Below are 6,000 nucleotides of genomic sequence, written 5' to 3'. Positions count from 1 at the left end.
GATCCTTTCTTCAGAAAACTTATTTTTCTCTAAAGGTGATTATTCTAAAGTCAGGCGCCACCCTCCAAAAGCATTAGATAAAGTTGCATTCCTATGGGGCAAAGGTGTGGTGGGCTATAACAAGAAAAGAATTAACTCAAGGGTCCAAGGTTACAAACATTAAAGCTACTACTTACATTCCTATACACCAATTATATTAATCAATACACTCCCAGGGACACAGTAGGTAAGAGATATGGAAACTTAGCAGCAAACATTGGCCCAACAAGTGAAAAACCCTTCACCAATACAATTTCTAATCAATCTTTTAACTGTTCAAAGGAATCTGTATTTAGACAGTTTAGAACTTCTCATGCCTCTCATGGTTGGGAGGCTCTGAACAATCACATGTGGCCGGAAGAACCTATTCAGGCAGGCTAGAGGACTTCCAAAGGAGTTTGTAGGTTGAAACACTCTTGTCACGCTCAGGAACTTTATTAACTGCAGCTGTAAGTTAACTCTTTTTCAGAGAGAGGTAGTGGGGGACAGCCCCCTGTAAAGTCAGAGGTATAGGTGAAAGCACAAAGCAGTAAAGTAGGCAGACTCTGGTTTCGGGGGTAGATGCTCGAGAATTTCCAGGGGGACTCCTGAGGCTCAATCCCGCCTTTGCATATGCCAAGCCTCCTACCTCATGACCTTTGCCATGGGCGGAGTTCCTCACGCTGGCTCCCGGCACAAGCCCCCTCTCCAAAGAAAGCCCATAACAAGTGACATTAGTTACAGGATTAGAAAAGCATTGGGATCACTCTAAGACCCCACTTTCACCCTGGAACTCTCTTGCAAGATCCAGCTGAAGCCACCATGGAATCCGACTCCTGGCTGACATCCTCCTCACATTGATAGAGTCAATTCCTAAGTAGGTTAGTAAGAAGTCCAGGGTTGAGGAGGAAGAGGAGGAAGAGGGAGAGGGTGGGGAGGAGGAGAAAGGGGTCTGGGGCTCTCAAGGAGAAAAGGACAAAGGTTCTTTTCTACATTGCATTATCTTAGTCCATGCAACTCTATTAGCCTTTGCCCTGCTTCATTCTGTATTCCAAGGCCAAATTTGCCTGTTACTCCAGGTGTTTCTTGACTTCCTACTTTTGCATTCCAGCCCCCTATAATGAAAAAGACATCTTTTTTGGGTGTTAGTTCTAAAAGGTCTTGGAGGTCTTCATAGAACCGTTCAACTTCAGCTTCTTCAGCATTACTGATTGGGGCATAGACTTGGATTACTGTGATATTGAATGGCTTGCCTTGGAAACAAACAGAGATCATTCTGTCATTTTTGAGATTGAATCCAAGTACTGCATTTTGGACTCTTTTGTTAACCATGATGACTACTCCATTTCTTCTAAGGGATTCTTGCCCACAGTAGTAGATATAATGGTCATCTGAGTTAAATTCACCCATTCCAGTCCATTTCAGTTTGCTGATTCCTAGAATGTTGACATTCACTCTTGCCATCTCCTGTTTGACCACTTCCAATTTACCTTGATTCTTGGACCTAACATTCCAGGTTCCCATGCAATATTGCTCTTTACAGCATCGGACTTTGCTTCTATCATCAGTCACATCCACAGCTGGGTATTGTTTTTGCTTTGGCTCCATCCCTTCATTCTTTCTGGAGTTATTTCTCCACTGATCCCCAGTAGCATATTGGGCACCTACCGACCTGGGGAGTTCCTCTTTCAGTATCCTATCATTTTGCCTTTTCATACTGTTCATGGGGTTCTCAAGGCAACAATACTGAAGTGGTTTGCCATTCCCTTCTCCAGTGGACCACATTCTGTCAGACCCCTCCACCATGACCTGCCCATCTTGGGTGGCCCCACATAGCATGACTTAGTTTCACTGAGTTAGACAAGGCTGTGTTCTGTGTGATTGGATTGACTAGTTTTCTTTGATTATGGTTTCAGTGCTTCTGCCCTCTGATGCCCTCTCACAACACCTACCATCTTACTTGGGTTTCTCTTACCTTGGATGTGGGGTATCACTTCATGGCTGCTCCAGCAAAGCGCAGCCACTGCTCCTTACCTTGAACGAGGGGTATCTCACACTGGTCATAGTAAATACCATCTTCCAGCAACACAAGAGAAGACTCTATACATGGACATCACCAGATGGTCAACACCGAAATTGGATTTATTATATTCTTTGCAGCCAAAGATGGAGAAGCTCTATACAGTCAGCAAAAACAAGACTGGGAGCTGACTGTGGCTCATATCATGAACTCCTTATTGCAAAATTCAGACTTAAATTGAAGAAAGTAGGGAAACCACTAGACCATTCAGGTATGACCTAAATCAAATTCCTTATGATTAATACAGTGGAAGTGAGAAATAGATTTAAGGGACTAGATCTGATAGATAGAGTGCCTGATGAACTATGGATGGAGGTTTGTGACATTGTACAGGAAACAAGGATGAAGATTATCCCCATGGAAAAGAAATGCAAAAAAAGCAAAATGGCTGTCTGGGGAGGCCTTACAAATATCTGTGAAACGAAGAGAAGCAAAAAGCAAAGGAGAAAAGGAAAGATATAAGCATCTGAATGCAAAGTTCCAAAGAATAGCAAGAAGAGATAAGAAAGCCTTCCTTAGCAATCAATGCAAAGAAATAGAGGAAAACAACAGAATGGGAAAGACTAGAGATCTCTTCAGGAAAATTAGAGATACCAAGGGAACAATTCATGCAAAGATAGGCTTCATACAGGACAGAAATAGTGTGGACCTAACAGAAGCAGAAGACATTAAGAAGAGGTGGCAAGAATACACAGAAGAACAGTACAAAAAAGATCTTCAAGACCCAGATAATCACAATGGTGTGATCACTCACCTAGAGCCAGACAGCCTGGAATGTGAAGTCAAGTGGGCCTTAGAAAGCATCACTATGAACAAAACTAGTGGAGGTGATGGAATTCCAGTTGAGCTATTTCAAATCCTGAAAGATGATGCTGTGAAAGTGCTGCACTCAATATGCCAGCAAATTTGGAAAACTCAACAGAGGCCACAGGACTGGAAAAGGTCAATTTTCATTCCAATCCCAAAGAAAGGCAATGCCAGAGAATGCTCAGACTACCACACAATTGCACTCATCTCACATGCTAGTAAAGTAATGCTCAAAATTCTCCAAGCCATGCTTCAGCAAAACATGAACCGTGAACTTCCAGATGTTCAAGCTGGTGTTAGAAAAGGCAGAGGAACCAGAGACCAAATTGCTGACATCCACTGGATCATCGAAAAAGCAAGAGAGTTCCAGAAAAAAACATCTATTTCTGCTTTATTGACTATACCAAAACCTTTGACTGTGTGGATCACAATAAACTGTGGAAAATTCTTCAAGAGATAAGAATACCAGATCACCTGACCTGCCTCATGAAAAACCTATATGCAGGTCAGGAAGCAACAGTTAGAACTGGACATGGAACAACAGACTTGTTCCAAATAGGAAAAGGAATATGTCAAGGCTGTATATTGTCACCCTGCTTATTTAACTTATATACAGAGTACATCATGAGAAATGCTGGGCTGGAAGAAGCACAAGCTGGAATCAAGATTGCCAGGAGAAATATCAGTAACCTCAGATATGCAGATGACACCACCCTTATGGCAGAAAGTGAAGAGGAACTAAAAAGCCTCTTGAGGAAAGTGAAAGAGGAGAGTGAAAAAGTTGGCTTAAAGCTCAATATTCAGAAAATGAAGATCATGGCATCTGGTCCCATCACTTCATGGGAAATAGATGGGGAAACTGTGGAAACGGTGTCAAACTTTATTTTTGGGGCTCCAAAATCACTGCAGATGGTGACTGCAGCCATGAAATTAAAAGACGCTTACTCCTTGGAAGGAATTTTATGACCAACATAGGTAGCATATTCAAAAGCAGAGACATTACTTTGCCAACAAAGATCCATCTAGTCAAGGCTATGGTTGTTCCAGTAGTCATGTATGGATATGAGAATTGGACTGTGAAGAAAGCTGAGCGCCGAAGAATTGATGCTTTTGAACTGTGGTGTTGGAGAAGACTCTTGAGAGTCCCTTGGACTGCAAGGTGATCCAACCAGGCAATCTCATTCTAAAGGAGATCAGTCCTGGGTGTTCATTGGAAGGAATGATGCTAAAGCTGAAACTCCAGTACTTTGGCCATCTCATGCAAAGAGTTGACTCATTGGAAAAGACCCTGATGCTGGGAGGCATTGGGGGCAGGAGGAGAAGGGGATGGCAGAGGATGAGATGGCTGGATGGAATCACCGACTTGATGGACATGAGTTTGAGTGAACTCTGGGAGTTGGTGATGGACAGGGAGGCCTGGTGTGTTGCAATTCATGGGGTCACAAAGATTCGGACAGGACTGAGCCACTGAACTGACTAAGTCAATGTAACAATGTATCTTGCTCGAGAACATGTCTCTCCTTAACAAGAGTCTTCTGACTAATCCTGTCATCTTAAAACGTATATTATAGGAGTGGGTCTGGTAACATCTTTCTATTGTTCATTCTAATCTTGTTAATTTAAGATGTATGTTGTGGGAGTGAGTCTGAAAAAAGTATTTAAGGCCTTGATAAGACTAGCTAGGGGGGACTCGCTGTCCCCCATCTGATGTCTATGTCAGAAGCTTTCTTTGTTCCTTTTGTTAGTTTAATAAAACTCTGCTACACAAAAGCTCTTGCATGATCAAGCCTGGTCCCTCGTCCTGAAGCTAAATCTTCTTTGGAGATCATGAATCCAACATTGTTCACCTTAAACTATCAACATCCTTTTAGGTTTCTCCCCAGGAACACTTAAAGCACCAGTGGCTCACAAGTCCTCATCTCAGGGTACGCTCCTGGGGAACCTAAGCTAAGAAGAGAACCGTTACTCCACGATTGTAAGAATTTTTGGTATGACTATCAGTCAGGTGCCCTGTGCTCCTCAGGCCAAGAACCCTCATGACCCAAAGCACAGATCAGATCCTCTTGCCTGGAAATCTGCATCTTGATCAGATGACTCAGAACAAGCTGGGAATCTAATGACACTAGCCACTTATTTCTTACTTCCAGATCTCCAGACTGCACCGATTCCTGTCCTTTCATGGGCTCCATTTTCCCAAGCTTTCTTCATTTTTGTAACCTGGCTTATATTCTCAGAATAAGTTATTTTTTGTATTACACTACCAAGAGTTCCTTGTGATTAAATAACCTGCACAGACACAGAAATCAAATAAAATAACAAAGAACTGCTGTGTCAGCTGTAAGTACTCTTCTGAAGTCATCTATTATTCTAACGTAGGCAGGCCATGTTATTGTTATTCTATTGTTTGCTGTATTGCTTATTTGACATTACCAAAACAAACAAAAAAATCCTGCATTTGAATTTCCCTGCTTTTACTTGTGCATTTTACATTTGCAGTAGTTGACAACAGAACTTTCTGTAACTACCAAAGACAAAGCACACACTCACTCTGCATTTTTACTGATTGATGGCAGTATTAGCATTTTCTGGAAACAGAACAAGGTAGTTTCAGACACCTGTGCTTTCTATCTGTCAGTTTATCAATGTTTGGCATAGCATCCAGAAGCATATTGGTTCTTAGAGCAGAGATGACTGATATAATTAGGTAACTATATATCGGAAATCACAATTAGCTATTTTCTAAATATTTCCGTTAATGTTTCCAAAACCCAGATCAACTTCCGGCTTTGGAAACAACTATAATTTACAGTAGGCATCGGTTAATAAAAATATAAATAATAATACCTTTTGTGTTTTATAAGTGCTTGGTAGTTCATCATTTAATTTTTAGGTTGATACTCAAGACATCTTTGTCAGATTAGCTTCAGTTGTGATAATAAAATTAGAGTTTCTCAGATGAGAAAAATAGAGCTTAGAAAAACATCATTTTTAAATGTTCTACAGTTATTAAGTGACACTATATTTTCCTCTTTTCAGTCCTTATACTGAAATTACCATCTGTTTGTGTTATCTATTTCTGCATAATAAACAACTCC

This window comes from Bos taurus, chromosome 11 (genome assembly GCF_002263795.3).
Source record: "Bos taurus isolate L1 Dominette 01449 registration number 42190680 breed Hereford chromosome 11, ARS-UCD2.0, whole genome shotgun sequence".
Taxonomy (NCBI): Eukaryota; Metazoa; Chordata; class Mammalia; order Artiodactyla; family Bovidae; genus Bos; species Bos taurus.
The sequence above is the reverse complement of the archived record's forward strand: the minus strand, read 5'-3'. Positions refer to the sequence as shown.